Below are 17,224 nucleotides of genomic sequence, written 5' to 3'. Positions count from 1 at the left end.
TGTGGTGAGAAGTGGAAGCATGAAGATGTTTTTGGAAATTATTGCCACAACTCAACAAGAGTTAAGGGTGGCTTAAACCAGGATGGTAGCAATGAAGTTATTAAGAAGTGATCGGATTTTGGATATAGTTGAATCCCCAATAAACTGGAAGCAGAGAGGTGCAACTACCTGTCATTAACTGCAGATAGAAAACGTGTATGAATAATCAACCTGATTTAGGAGACCTTCAAACAGAGACAAGATAGAACATTTAAGAAAGATAATAATGTGAAATATAGCTCATAGCTAACTGAATGGTTGTATTAGTGAAGATAAAAGGATCAGATGTGGAAAGTGAAGTGTTGGAGAGTCAAGGATAAACCAGCAAGACAGGAAGCAAAATGTCTACAAATGAGTAATGGTTTCACTTCCACTGCATTTGTTGAGTATCCTTCCTTTTGAAGCTAGGTTTTGAGTTGAGAGTCCTACTGCAAGAAGCTAACATTTCAAGGGTGAACACATTATGAGTGAAATATATTTAAAAATATAAGAAAAATAAAGAATGTTCTCTTTTCCCAAACGAATAGATTTGTAAATAAATGTTAGTTCCCTCCCTCTGTGCTATACATCTTAGCAGCATATTGAGTGACTGTTTAAACATATATTTAAAAAAAATTATATTGTATAATCAGCATCATCAATGGTAAATTGGAAAAGAGCACTTAAAAACACATAAGTTACTCTTTTTTCCCTAGGTACATCTGTAACAGAAGATAATTCCTTGTATAATACATAACGGGCATTCTATTTTTTGGAAAGCAATAATTTATACTTATTTTTTCCTTGTAAAGGGGAGTATCCTATTTTTGTAGGCATCAATTAGTGAATCTGATGAGGAGGATTCAATGACACTATAAAGATTAATGGTCCTGTGATTTCTGAGAAAAGATGTATTTTAAAGTCTTGTTGATTGAATTGCTCTCAGCATCTTGTCAAGTGATGCAAATATCTACTGTAAGGTATTCTGCATTGGCAAAAGACTGGGATTATGCTTTTTCATTAATACATGATTATATACTTCCAGGGTACCCTAAGTAATTTGCTTTATAAAAAATTAATGCTTAATTATAAAATATTGACTTTTGCAAATTTTAGAATCATATTTTATTTTAGGAATCTCAGATGAAACCATGAAGGAATGACAGGGCTAATGGGTCTTGTTCATCTTGATATCCAGGAGGCTTGTACATTGACAGGCTTATTAGTTGATGCTAATATCTCTTCACTGAATTCAAAATACAGAGTGCTTGTCACCTTGTTAAAATACAGAAAGCTTTTTCTTTCTTCTTGCATTTGTTAGGGAATATTATGGAATATAAGGTTAGAAACAAAAGCACTTCTAGATAGAAAGCTCCTGGTCCTTTCCAGTGTAATCATGAAGATGCATATTTTATATAACTGATAAGATTGGAGCAATAGTTGTAAAACTTCTCATGTTATTGAGATTAAAGAGAAATTCACAGAGATCAAAACTTTGCATAAAACATTTTGAAAATAAATTAAGTAAAAATAATAGGCAATTTATTAACTAATGAGAATTTTGAGAGAATACAGTAACACTCTTTTTGTACAGTAAGATTCTGACATTTAATGAAGCAAATCCTACTGGTCTAAAAATTAGAGGATTTTTACTTGCCTATCTCCTTCCTAACAATTATGATTTTTAAAATAGTTTAAAAGTAGTTTCTTTCTTTATAAAACAAATCTAAAATAAAGAAACTTATAAAATTGCTTTTGTTAATGAATATGAAGTACATCATGCTGAGAAAACTTGTTCTAAAATCAAAGGTCATGAAAAACTTTGGTGTTTGAAATAAGATCTGGGAGAATGCAACATATCATTGTTGTCTGAAGGATCTGAGCCATGTGGGTCACTTTGACACAAAAAAGCAGCATCAATTTTCAATCCACGTAAGCTTCAGATAAAGGTTTTTGGACACAATATTCCACATACATATTAGCTTTGCATTTTTCAAAGGTAATTAAGACCCTGAGTACTCTTCTAGCCTGGGTGATAGTCAGATTAAGATGTTCTTAGCATAGTCTAAAAAGAAAAATCCTCACAGCCCATGGCCCAAGTTATGTAAACAACGTTTTCCACATTGTTGAATTGACTTACAATTCATATTATCTCAAAGGATTACCATTTTCTTATCAATGATTTCTCAAGCTCCACTTTATTCTTTCTGTACCCAATTTTTAAACAATGCCTACATCCTGAGCTGGTCCCCTATTTCCCCTAGTCACTCCTTACGCTTCAGCACCATCCATCCCCTTCAGCCTCCAAACTTCCTATTTCAGAAACATTCCAGGGTTCCCTTTGTGCCCACTGTCCCTTACTGCAGCAAGTTAATAAACCATAAACATGGCTTGGTTTGACTAGAATGTGTTCCTGGCAGTTCTTTTTTTACGCTTTTTTATGACAAATTTCGCTGTTGCACCAAACCGAAAGACATAGCAAAAATCATACTCTTCTGTGAGAAATAAACTCAAGAACAACCATCCTTTGAACTTTAGATATTTATATAAAAATATCATTGCAGTCCTTGAAAAAATGTTAGATAGTTCTAATGGGTTATTAATTCATCAGATTAATTGGTATTGTAATTTTCAAGGTAATATTTAGAACATACACTTACAGAACATCTAGGGTACATTTTGTAAGAAGCAATGGAGAGTGTAGAATAGGCCAGAAATGTGGATATGGGTTAATATTTAGATTTTCAGAGAAGAGAAAAGAGCTTGTTCTCAGAAGGAAATCTGGGGAACTTGATATTGATTATCATGTGTGTGTGAAGGTGATGAATCAATAGATTTCTGAACATCTACAAGAAAAGCTAAGCAGGTCCTCAAAAGACTACACTAGAGAGTAGGACAAATGAATAAACCAGTAAGCTGGTTACTGGAAGCCCACAGAGCAGAACGAGTCAACCCTGTTGTAGAAGTGTTTGTCTTAGCGCAGCATACCAGGGTTTTGCTAGGGCTCCTGGCTCCTCTCTCATGCCCAGCAGCCACGTGGAGAAGGGATGAGACTGATCTCCAGGTGCAGCAGGGAAAGAGGAGATCCCCTCAGCGGTGGACATCCACTGCTTACGTTCTGTGGGTGATAGAGCTGATCTTGAGACTCGTGTCTTCAGATACTAATGAAAATAAACAAGAAAAATTCCTAACCGTATAAAAGACTTAAAATCTCGATATATAATAAAAGCGAAATTATTCAAGTCACAGGCAATTACCTTTATCGAATATAAGATGAATAAGTGAGAAAAACAAGATAAAACTTTTAGTGGATGATAGTTTCTTGGGGGGATATTTATTTCTCAACATAAATGCACCCAATTTCTTGCTACATTTTACATGTGTGTGTTCACGCATGTGTGTACTTTAAGGAGTTTTTTATAAAGGGCAATTTAGAGCCCAGAGCTAGCTTCTCTGATGACCCTGTGCAGTATCGAGTATGAAAATCAAATGGCAAAAAAAAAAAAAAAAAAATTAGAGTGAAATAAACATGCAAAGTGCTTTTTTGAGTCTTTTGACCTCGATTATTGTAATTAAGCCAACAGTGTGTTTACACGAGTCAAATTCCCAACAGTCCCCTGCCTTTATATAACCGAAGTTCTTTTCATCTTTATTTTCTTTGCAGTCATTTATTTTCTTCTCTTCCATAGTTTTCTTTTTAAGTAATATTTGGTATGTTAAGATTAAATTCCCATACGCCTTTCCTCCAGGCGAAAAACACTGTGAAAGGGAATGTAAATTATTTCCAATAAAAATGGTGTAAGTGTGAAAACTTACAGAGAATGACATTTTCTACCTTTCATCAGGAGGAGTTTTAACTATGTTTGATATTAAGGTGTTAAAAAACACATTTCCCCAAATTCAGTGACTTCTCAAACCAAATGGCCTTGTTCCGGCCTAGTAGTAGGCGGCTTGCAGTTCCCAGAGATAAACTTGATTGAGAGCAAGAAATGCAAACAAGTGAACAAACAAAACAAACCAAAGACAACTACAGCTGTGCTCATTTATTCAGCAAATATTCTATTACATACTTACTGTGTGACAGACACTTTCCTACATTCTGGAGATTTAAAAAAAAAAAGCTCTGGCCGGGCGCGGTGGCTCAAGCCTGTAATCCCAGCACTTTGGGAGGCCGAGACGGGCGGATCACGAGGCCAGGAGATCGAGAGACGATCCCGGCTAACACGGTGAAACCCCGTCTCTACTAAAAAAATACAAAAAAACTAGCCGGGCGAGGTGGCGGGCGCCTGTAGTCCCAGCTACTCGGGAGGCTGAGGCAGGAGAATGGCGTAAACCCGGGAGGCGGAGCTTGCAGTGAGCTGAGATCCGGCCACTGCACTCCAGCCTGGGTGACAGAGCAAGACTCCGTCTCAAAAAAAAAAAAAAAAAAAAAAAAAAAGCTCAGCTCTGGCCTATGGACTCAGTTTGTAGACACTGGGAAGATAGATATTATATACATGGTTTTGTTTTTGTTTTTTTCTATGCTATTGTGGGCACACATGGTTGTATCACAGTGAGTTTTTAACTGAGTAGGAAGGTGGGTCAGGGCTGCTTTCTGAGGTAAATTACATTTCGGATCAGAGGATCTAGAAATGAAGCAAACACCGTTTGGGTTCTTAGTAAATGACCAACATTGTGCTAAGTACTTTAGAGATATCACATAATTGAATTATATCAAAATCTAGAGTGGGAAACTGTACAGTTATCCCCTTTCTTCAGTGAGAAAATTGAGCCTTGCAGAAATTAAGTGACTTACCCAAGATCACAGAGCGCATACAGGGCCAACTTGGGTTTGAGTCTATGTTGATTTCGTTGAGGTGCCAAACCTACTTTCTTTTACCTTCTCACACATTGGGGGCAGTATGCTGAATAGGTCTTAAGAAATACAGTTAAATTTTTTCCCTCATGGCAGTTCCAGTGGATACGTTGATATGAATATCCTCTTATCTATAAAACTCTGAGGCTTATGTTCACAATGTGAATTTAATATTTAATTTAATATTTAAAAAGGCAAAATGTGAATCTTTGATACAGCAGGATAAATGCCTTTCACAGGTTACTCTTTATCATAACATGTCTCAATATGCATAGATTAAAAAGTACTTTAAACTGAAAATTAAAGTTTGAGTCTGTCCCACTCTATACATGGACAATGGGGACATTCTGATTGTCCCAAATTAATCCCTTCAACGATATCCACCCACCATCAAACATCTGGCACTTTAGTCAGCAACAACATTAAAGATTAATGTGATAAGAAAGAATAAAGCCATTTACGGATAATCACATCTGCAAACCAACAAGCTTTACTGACTAGGCAGCTACCATTCAGACGAGTCTTTTTGATCTTTTCAGCCTGGCATCTTATGCCTTGTGCAGACTTCATACACTCTTCCAGTACATTGGGCTATCTGTTCTGACTTACACAATTTATTTACTTCAATTTTGTTATCTTGCTTCCGGTTTCACTACTTTTTATTGCTTTAACTATTAGTATACTGTGAAAGTTCTACTTGAGGCATTTGGCGGGAATTTCTGTTCTGGAAGACAACCCATCATTTAGGATGCTTTCAGCTTTAGGAAACAAGCAAGCAAACAAAATCAACTCCAAATTGCTTAGATAACAAGTAACATAATCTACAGACAAAAAGTTTTAAAGTAGAATAGATTAAGGTGTTGTTAATTCATGGGCTAAATAATATTATTAAGGATATGGGTTCCCCAACCCACTTCCGTGCTGTCTTCTGTGTCTTCACTGGCTTTCCAATAGTGCCAAGTTGTGTGTAGACCTTCTAGGCTCCATATGCAGAATAACAGCGCTCCACAGAAGAAGCAGCCACCTCTTTCTGTGTGCCTCTTTTCATGACAAAGAAAATATGTCATAGTAGTTTCCTGGCAGACTTTCTTTCAGATTTTCATTGGCCAGAAGTGGGCCACACATGTCAACTCCAGGTTTATTTGCTCTCAGATTGATTCCTTAATTCTCCCCGACTCAACATTCCAGGAGGCCTCGATCTCTGAAGGCTGTTTCTCTGACTCCCAGAACAACTGGTTTCTGGGTGAATTTGGTCACAGGGAAGCACTTCTGGGAGATTAAAGGATAGGTAGGAGAGAGAAGTCAGGGTATTTCTCCTTCTTCCTCTCCCTCAGCTGCTACATCTCCAGCAGCTTCCGTCTTTTCTGTTCTCTAACACCTGCCAAGCTAGTGGACAGTGGGTCCAGGTTCTGCAGATAATCTGGGATTATGGTCTAAATGTGTGTGCCTAACTGTATGTGTTGAAATCCTAACTCCCAAAGTGATGGTTTAGAAGGTGGAGGCTTGGGGGAATTGATCAGGTCATGGTGGGTGGAAGTCTTAATAAATGGGATTAGTGTCCTTATAAAGGAGGCCTGGAGAGACCCCTTCACCCTTTCTGTCATGTGAGGATGGAATGAAAAGATGGCCGTCGACGCAGTAGGCCCTCACGAGATTTCCAATCTATCAGGGCCTTGATCTTTGACTTCTCAGCTTCCAGAACTGTAAACAACAAATTTCTATTGTCTAGAAGTTCCCCAGTCTATGGTCTGTTGTTATAACAGCACTCGTGGATCAAGACACCAGGTCACTGGGCTTTGGTTCATTTCCTGTTCTCTTTGCCTTTCCAACCTATGAATGGTTGTGGCTTGGTGTAGTTCCTCAACTATTTTATTGCTTATGTGAAAAAAATTCCCTGCATTGCATTCTCCTTGCTTCAAACACTTGTACTGATTATGTTTTCCTAATGGAATCCCAAATGAGGTGTATGCCCACTTGTAAACCAATTACTAGCAAGGAGAATGGGGTCTCCAGATTTTGTTTCTGTTTGCAAGGTTGAAGGTAGGCAGTTTGTGCTATACAGATAATGGAGTCAGTCTTCTATTTTTCTCTTTAAGATTCTTTGTATGTAATGGAGGAAAAGAATACCTTACACATGCCTGGCAGCAGATTGGTGTAAAGACACACGAAGGGTAATTATTGCAAAGTAAGAAGTGATTTAAAAAGGAATTTAAAAGTATGTATTTGGCCTCTGTATTAATTTTTCCTGGGCTACTGTAACACAACACCATAGACCAGGTGGTTTAAAACACAGAAATTTATGTTCTAACAGTTTGGGAGGATGAGAGTCCAAGATCAAGGTTCTAACTAACCTGGTTCCAGCGAGGGCTCTGTTCCTCGCTTGCATCTGGCTGCTGTCTCCCTACGTCCTCCCATGACCTTTCCTCAGTGTGTGTGTGGAGAATGAGAAGGAGAGTGGAAGTCAGCACTCTGGTGTCTCTTCTTATAAAGACACTAATCTTACTGGATTATGGCCCCACCTTTATGAATTCATTAACCTTCATTACCCAGTTTTAGGCCTTATTTCCAAATACAGTCACATTGGGATTTAAGGTTTCTACATGTTATTTTTGTTGGGGAGTACCATTCTGTCAAAAGCAGTCCCAGGTGGTTTTGCCATATATGATGATACCTGGTATTTTCTTTAATCACATTGCATGCCAGCTTTCTGTTCTCTGAAGTAGGGTTGTTGACACATTGGCATTGGGATGAAAGGGGCTGTGTAAGGGAAGAATTGTATGCCATTAGACTTTACTGATACAGCTGATTAGATCTTATATACCTTGACTCTAGGAAAAAGGCATTTTCTTTTATTTTGTCTGGTTCTGTGTTTTGAAGGGTGTGCTACCTATGTGAACATGTCTCTCATCTTGCTTTTCTTGTCTTCATTGTATTTGATTTTTTTCATTGTGATTAGATCTTATATACCTTGGCTCTAGGAAAAAGACATTTTCTTTTATTTTGCTGGTTCTGTGTTTGGAAGGATGTGTTACTTCTGTGAACATGCCTCCCATCTTGCTTTTCTTGTTTTCATTGTATTTGATTTTTTGCAAAGACATAGTGAGGATGAGTTTAAGATTTAAAATACAGGAGATTAAATAATACTTAATCTCTGGGATAAAGTTAGGGGAGAAGGGACACTGCTTTTTCCTTTGTGACTAAATCAAAACACGAATTCGATGTAAAACCCAAAACTATAAAAACTCTGGACATAGACATGGACAAAGATTTCGTGACAAAGACATCAAAAGCAATTGCCACTAAAGCAAAAATTGACAAACGGGATCTAATTAAACTAAAGGGTTTCTGCACAAGAAAAGAAACTACTAACAGAGTAAACAGACAACCTACAGAATGGGGGGAAATTTTTACAAACTATGCATCCTACAAACGTCTACTATCCAGCATCTATAAGGAACTTAAATTTGCAAGAAAAAAACCAAACAACTCCATTAAAAAGTGGGCAAAGGACATAAAAAGACACTTTTCAAAAGAAGACATACATGTGGCCGACAATCATTTGAATAAAAGTTCATCACTACTCATTAGAGAAATGCAGATCAAAACCACAGTGAGATACCATCTCATATCAGTCAGATACTATCTATCACACATCAGTCAGAATAGCTGTTACTAAAATGTGAAAAAAAAATTAGATGCTGGCAATGTTGCAGAGAAAAAGGAATGCTTATAAACTGTTGGTGGGAGTGTACATTAGTTCAACTATTGTGGAAGACAGTGTGGCAGTTCCTCAAAGAACTAAAGACAGAAATACCATTTGACCCAGCAATCCCGTCACTGGATATATACCCAAAGGAATATAAATCCTTCTATTATAAAGACACATGAATGCATATGTTTATTGCAGCACTCCTCACAATAGCAAAGACATGGAATCAACCAAAATGCCCATCAATGATAGATTGGATAAAGAAAATGTGGTACAAGTACACCGTGGAATACTATATAGTCATTAAAAAATAACAAGATCTTGTCCTTTCCAGGGACATAGACAGAGCTGGAGGCCATTATCATTAGCAAACTAATGCAGGAACAGAAAACCAAACACCACATATTCTCACTTACAACTCACTTATGATGAAAACACATGAACACACACTGGGATCTGCTGGGGGGTAGAGGGTGAGAGGAGGGAGAGGAGCAGGAAAAATAACTAATGGGTACTAGGCTTAATACCTGGGTGACTAAATAATCTGTACAACAAAGCCCCCAAACAAAAATTGACCTATGTAACAAACCTACACATATATCTCTCAACTTAAAATAAAAGTTAAAAAAAAGAGCTGTAAAAAAGGTGGATTTGAGAGATTTAAACATCAAATTAATTAGTAAGAATAATTTACCCCTTTTCGCCCCATGTGAATAATATTCCAATTCCTTAGTCCATGCTCCAGACCAAAAGTATCACATGGAAAAGAAGATTTATAAACACTGTCTATTTTTATTTTTTGGTGTAAGTTAAGGTTTATTAATAAAACAACCAGAGATATGAATATATAGACTCAATAAGAAGTAAAAGCAAGATGCAGAAATAAAAGTTAAATGTTCAGAAAGCTGCAGAATTTGATTGAGGGACCAGCATATGTGGGGGCAGTTGGAAATTAGAGTGTATTCGTTAGAAGGTGTTGCTGAGAATTTTCCAGGAAGACAGAAAGAGATTTTAAAAGATGGAAAGTCTTCAAGTTTCAGAAGATACAAAGAAAAAATTACGCTGAGCTTCACGTCCCAGGGATAACCTGTGTGAAAGTGTGTGTGCTGGAACGAGATACATTTAAGAAAGTTCCTGAGGGGAGGTGTAGTGAAAGAGCCCCATTGGGGGATTAAAGGCACATGCCTTGCTGTGATCTAGAAACAAGACTTTGTATCTGGAAGTAAGCCAAAGAAGAATTGTCTCTAAGGAGAAAGCTAAGGGATTATGAGTGAAGTTCATGAATGGAACACAGAAACTATAAAAACACACTAGGTCAATAGTGTTTGTATTTAATTATAATGTCTTTTACCAAAATAACATATTTTTTGGTAGAGTTTTGACCTAGAATATACATCAGAGGGGGATTCTTGACTTTCCTATCCTCTAAAAGACAACAAGAACTCTGAGGTAGATATAGTCTTTTTTTAAAGAGATGAGAAAATTTCCAGATAATTTATAGGACTCACTCAAAATCACATGATGTGAACTTCATAAGACTAGAATTGAATTCTGCATTTTGGGGGCCTCCCCTGTTCCTTTTCCTAGTGGCAAAGGAACATCACAAGCAATACATTGAGCCCCTGCAGTTAGACACAAACAATGCTGATGCATACACACCACACATTTATGTTGTTTCAGCCCACTGATGATGGGACAATTCCTTTCTTCGCCAATAAAATAAAAATGTGCAAAAGAGAAATCCATTTCAGTGGTTTACTATATATAGAAACATCTGTATGTAGAAAATGTCTCAATGTAGAAAGACTGTGATAGCATAAACATTTTTATTTTGTAGTAGGTTCATATTTCTCAATCCATAAATCTTCAATATACAAGCAAAACCTAATTTCTTTGTTTTTTATGTCATCACAAACTCTCATTTAGTTAGAGGCCAGAAAACTTAGAGAAGCCACGAGGAAGAGGGGATATCCATTAGTCTTCTCTCAGGCTCTAGCAGGTATTCTATCCCATTTACTCCTTGGGCATGAACATCCTCCATGGGCTTTAACTGGGGCTTCTGTCTTTCCCTCTGTACTGTGGTCCCTTGGACCATGCTACTTTTCCCAATGGCAGGGCCATTACACACACCCTGCATTCTCTATCCTTTCTCTTTCTCTCTTTTCCTACTCTTTCTTGATGGACAGGGAAGGTTTGGCTGCCACGACATACCTCTCCAGGCTGTGAGAACGCTTGGTGGGGCAACCACAGGTTCTCTTGATCAGTTACCATCTATTTCCTACTGTCACCTCCAAGCTCTGACGATGTGGGACATTTTCAAGTATTTCAGTGAAACCAGCACGAACTATCTTCTACTTTTGTTTTTCAAATGTAACTGAGGGCCTTTCCTTACTGCCAACCCTATAATTAGTCTTGAGCTGTAAAGGACAGGATGTGTGGTGTTTTCAGGGGATTTTATCTAGTATGAAGCACAGGGAAGTTGGTACAGGGCAGGGCAATTCTGTCTATTCATTTCTTAAAATTCCAGAATTGGATGCTTTTGTTCTCAGGATGCAGAATAGCTTCTCCCTTTAGGACAAGACCAGTATCATATATGGCACCCAAATATAGGAGAATCACAGAGATAAAAAGAGTTTAATCTCACTGCAGTTATTTTTATTTCGTTTTAAACAATAACTATACTTGTTCTCTATATTTCACGACACACAGCTCTTCTGATCTACACATTTTTGGGTAAATTTGTATAACATAAGGCAATGAGTGGCTGACCATTATTTCATATCTTTGGAAATTTTTTTTTCCCCAATGTTGTCAATGACCTCCTGCAATAAAGATCATCTGGGATAGTTGTTAAAAATTAAAATGCAGGCCTAACCCAGATTTATTAATTAATGCCCTCTGGGGCTGGGCCTATGTATCCACACGTTAACAGTTACACCCAACGGATTCTTATGCTAATCAATTTTGAGAAATACTGATGCAGGATTAGATTAGGTTGAATAATTTCACTTGCTAGGACAGTTCAAACAGGAACATGTATAATTGGAGATGTTTCTTAAACAAAACAAAAAAAGATATCTAATATGTAATCATCTGATTAGAATGTCTTAATTGTATGTCCTACATATTCCTAAAGAAAACTGTTTTACTCCTAATGGTGATTTAATTTAAACGGAGAGTCCTCTAGAATTATATCACTTGAGTCATGCTTAAAGGGATGAAATTTTGATTTGTGATAGTAACTACATGACAAAGTTGAGAATATTTTGGAAAAATTGTTGCTCATCTATGCTTGTAGAAGGACCATTTAAAACACACATGTACATGCACATGCACACCCATAAATACACACACATACCCCACATACGCACACCCCACACCACATATATACAACCTAAAATACTCATCTACTTTCTGTCAAGAAGAAGAGTAGTATGAAGGTCAAAACCTTTATTTCGTGCCTTGATTTTATGATTCTCAAGTGAAATATACTGTATTACTTTCCTAGGGCTGCCATGACAAATGACCACAAAGTTGGCTACTTAAAATACAGAAATTTACTATCTCAGGGCTCTGGAGGCCAGAGATCCAATCATGGTCCTCACAAGGCTGCACTCTGAAAACTTTAGAATAGCCTTGGTCCTTGTCTCTTCTAGTTTCTGGTGGCTCCAGGCGTGACTTGGCTTGTGGCTTCATGATGCTTATCTCTGCTCCCACCTTCACATCTCCTTCTCCTGCTCCTTTTCTGTCTGTGTTTTCTCCTCTGCTGTCTCTTATAAGGACATTCATCATTAGACTTAAGGCTCACGCAGATAATCCAGGGTGAGCTTATTTTGAGGTCCTTAATTTATATGTCTGACAAGACAATCTTTCCAAATAAGTTCTGATGCATAGGAGCCTGGGGTTAGGATGTGAACATGTCTTTTAAGAGCTGCCATTCAACCCACTACACACATTGTGGCCATATTTCAATTTTTATATTTGTAAATTTCTTCAGAATGGTGGCAGATACCACTTTCATGCCTCCTTTCCTGGCTTGAGGCAGAATGCCTAATGAGGAACTAATGGCCCAAAAAAGAGAGCAAGTGGCAGAGGAAGGAGGAATTAGATCATCCTGTCTACAATCATAAGGGCTGCCTTTCATCTTTTTCCTAAACCTCTTTCAAAACTTGGTATCGGGGGAATGAAAATCTATTTCTTTAACTTAGAATGTGGAGTAAACTTAGCTTGAGCCTAGGGGAATAAATTCTGTTCGGTTTGTGGAAATCCGACTTATGTTTTTAAATGAAGTTTTTGCCTTCTTGCTTAATGAAGGCATCACGAGTGAACAACCATTCATCTGCCAGCCTGCAGGAGCCATTGCAACGTTGCATCTGTAGACTGCCTGTCACATCGTTAACTTTAATCATTTCTTAGTATTTAAAGGAAAAAGATGAAAGCGAAAGAAAAACTAATTAATTTAAAAGATAGATGGTACATTCTTTTGAGTAGAATTTAATTTAAAATAAAAGTGTGAAATAGCTTTAAAAAAAAAAAAAAAGGCCAGCACAGGAGGAAAAGAAAAAGAAATGTGGAAGAAATATAGATGAAGATCTTGAATGCTGGCTGATGGTGCCGGACATATTTTCTATATTTGAGGATCAGTTGTTAGCATGGGCTAAAGATTGATTAAAATGGTTTAATAACACACACATTCTAAAAAATCTGCCAGAAACATATTGTTCACCCTAAGTGTGTAATGGCAAGAACTTTAGGTCTTAAACTCTTAAATGATTTCTAAAGGGCCGTGTTGATTATTATGTCGTGGGTCTGCAATGAACATGTACAGAAAAAACAGAATGAACAATCTAGAAAGCGAAATCTATAAGATCATGAGGCATGACAAAGGACTTTACTTGCCTTGCTTTCAAGAAAAAATACACAACAGAGAGGAAGTAAATCACGCATTTTTTTCACTCTTTCTAGGTTTGAATTTTCTGAATTTTACTAGCTTTTGAACTCTAGAATTTGAGCTTTGATGTCTAACTTTTAGGACAACTCATTTTAGTGACCATGGTTAAAAAATTCATTGAAAGCTGCATTATTAGTCTGGTTGGAGAAATGTAAAATGTGCATACAACAGGTATTGAGAAAGACATATCTGGGATGTTTTGATATCATTTGAAAGGTTTTGGTCTTTACATAAAAACATGATGCTAGAACGGTTTTTAAAGAGCTTCAATATCAAAGAAAAGGAAATTTGTACATAAGCTTTATACTTTCTAACAATACCTTAGAAGAATTATCTCGTGAAATATAGTATTACTTTTTAGGCACAATATTGAGATATTTTTAACCTCTTAGTATTAATTACAAGTCCCTAAAATAGCTTCTGTATCTCCAAAATGCTTCCATTGGAGTGAAGTGGCATTATTAGAATTAACACAACCTACAACTTGGCCCAAATTTTCTTTGTGTAGTTGTTTTTCTATAGGAAGATGGAACCAAAAGCATCCTAACTGATTAGTTTGCATACAGTTCTGAATCCTACCCTGTAATTTGTATGAAAAGATTATGAAATTGAATTGAGAGACCTAAGAGGACAGTATCAACTTTATATCATTTATTACCTTTGTAGTTTCTGATTGAACAAAAATGCCATTTATAATTATCTCCTTCTAATTGTTATATTTCAAAAACCAAAAATGGAAAATCTATATATGACAAATGAAAACTATACTACAGGCATTAGTCTATCTAATAATTTATGTGTTCATTTCTCAATTGTCTTTGCTGCCTCTTTACAAAAAAAAAAATTCATACCTCCACAATGAATATTTGGTCTTGAATATTTATCATGGAATGTGTTCTTTTAAGTTTTTAACATTACGCTTTTTATTAGAGCTCTTAAATATAGACGTAGTGTATCAAGTACTCCAGCAAAGCAATGTATTGTTTTCTGTCCTAATTTTCATATATTAATATCTGAAACACTGAATTATTTCATTGGTTTTGAATAATCTGAAAAAATAGTTCATAGACTTCTAAAATCTACACTTTTTAATTTTTCATAAATCGTTTTCTCCAGGCAAGCATGTCTCATCAGAAACCTTAATCTGTAGGAAACCTGCAGGGAATGTTTCTTTCTCAAGAGAAGCATCATATCTTTTGGTCATCAAAATATAACAGTTTTGCAAAGAAATTTATGTAGGGGCCACAGAAAGAGAGCAAAAATCCATTTTGATAAGCATATAGTATGAAAACTATCATTAATATTCTAAATACCTCAGATTAGATGATAATATTGGTTAGATATTTTGAAATTGGTTGTATTAGTTGAGATAGTATTTGCTGTAATAGCAACTGTTGTTTAATATGTTTAAATTTTGTTTATTTTTATTTTGCTTAATTATCAGGACAAGTCTCTCAAGATATTCTTTTGTGTTTTCAGATCTCTTTAGCTCATGTATTTTAAATGATTCTTTTTCTTTTTAGCTCATGGTTAAAGTGACAACATCTGCAAAAAGAAAAAGAGAAGATTAGAATATGGAAAAAAAAGCCGGATGTTCAAGGCAAAATGAGGGAGATGGCTCACTGAAGAAAAATGAATACTGTGAAGTTCCTTATTTCTTTATTTGTCTCCTGTGCTTTGTTTTTGCGAACCAATGCCAGTTATTCCAAATCAACAAATCGAGATATGGTCCCTTATGGATGCAAACTGGCATATTTCACTTTTCATTCCTAGATTTCACTTTGTCCCCAAATTATTTCGGTGTAAGAAGCTGGGCATAGTGGCTCACACACTTGGTAGGCTGAAGTGGGAGGATCACTTGAGGCCAGGAGTTTGAGACAACCCTTAGCAACATAGCAAGACCCCATCTCTACAAAAAAATGTAAAACTTAGCCTGGCATGGTGGCTTATGCCTGTGGTTCCAGCAACTCAGGAGGCTGAGACAGGAGAATCACTTGAGTTCAGGAAGTCATGGCTGCAGTGAACCCTGATCATGCCACCACACTTCCGCCTGGGTGACAGAGCAAGACCTGGTCTCTAATAATAAATAAATGAGTACACTATAAAAGCTATAATAGATTGGGAAGGGTTGGTATTTTTGTTGGTATTTATAAATAATGTATTCTATATTCTTATGCATCTGGTCACAGATTGGATTGTCTGATATAGAAGTTATTTGAGTTTTTATTCACCAGTAGACTCAATTGAAACAATAAAAAAGGTCCATTGTATCTTACTACAGTATTTTATTTACCCATCTAAGATCATTAGTACAACGTACAGACAGGTTATTTTACCTAAATCCCAATCTCCACAAATTCTCTTGTGAATGATATCTCACTATTATTAGTACTCAAAGTCTCAGACTTAAGCACTATTTCTTACCTTATCTAAGAGTCAACTTGCATTGGTGTTAAATTTAAAAATACAATTACTTTATCCAGGAGATTGCCTACAATTAAAATGTCCCAAAGCACCTCTGACAGTGACCCATAGAACCTGGTGCCAAAGTGATTATGCACAGTACTGAAATAAGCTAATGACCCTGACTGTGGCTATGAAACTCTCTGTAGAATAAATTAGCCCATCATGTTATGCAGATACATTAAGAAAAGGAGAGCAACAGAGGTTTAAAACTTTGATCCTTCTGGGTAGACTGAAATTTTTGGCTGATGAGGTTAACCAAATGATTTGGGAAAGAGAAGGCGATGCCAAGTTGTTAAGGCAGTACAATCACACGTCTTAAATGTTGGCTTCATGGGGCATCTAATTCTCTTTTCATTAACATATCAAGCAAGTTCCAGAGACACTAAAACTCCAAATATGTTACATGTAAGTATGTGTATTTATGTGTACCACAGAGTCATAAATGGGAGATTTTATCTGAGGGACTGAGATTTAATTGATGTCATTGACTAAGGAGAGCTATGGTCTTTCATTGTAATCATGAGAAGCTAGTTACATTATCCTTAAGTCCCTTACCCATGTAAGAAAGATGGGTTGAGTGGATTCTAGAAATTAGTTCTGGAAGGGATTTTGGAGAGTGCAATATTATATCTCTGATACAGGGGAGAAGAATGGAGGTATCTACCCTTTCTTCAAGCATAAGAGAAAGAAGCTTCAATAGTATCATTTTTAAAGTTTGATGCGTATCACTTGAAGCTGAAACAAACACAACAAACTTACGTTTCATTCCTGCCTAAGAACCATGGAGCATAAGAGAAAAAGCCAGTTAGCTTCGTCTTGTAATGAGTGTGAAATGAAAGTTCCTATCTTGGGACCACTATGTATTTCCAGATTGGTTAGAACAAAGGATGCAGTGGTGTTTCTTGTGCATGAGATATAGGCCACATATGTGGTACATTATAGGGCTTAAAATAAGTTATCTTTAACAGGGCTAGTGAGATGGCCCATAAGAGCAGGTGAAAAATGGAAGTACCGTTAGATCTCTTGGATCTAAAGTATGATTAGTTCTCATACAGAATTTAAGTGAACCTACTGGATGGTCTTTCCCTACTTAGGGAAACAACAGCAACAACAAAACTCGCAGTAATTGGGCAGAGCTTCAAAGAATGTATGAAAATATTCACAAGAGATCTGCTAGCCCTGAAAGCATTAAGCTGTGTTATAACAATGATGCAGGATAATTTCT

Source organism: Macaca thibetana, chromosome 5 (genome assembly GCF_024542745.1).
Source record: "Macaca thibetana thibetana isolate TM-01 chromosome 5, ASM2454274v1, whole genome shotgun sequence".
NCBI classification, from domain to species: domain Eukaryota; kingdom Metazoa; phylum Chordata; class Mammalia; order Primates; family Cercopithecidae; genus Macaca; species Macaca thibetana.
This window is presented reverse-complemented; position numbering follows the sequence as displayed.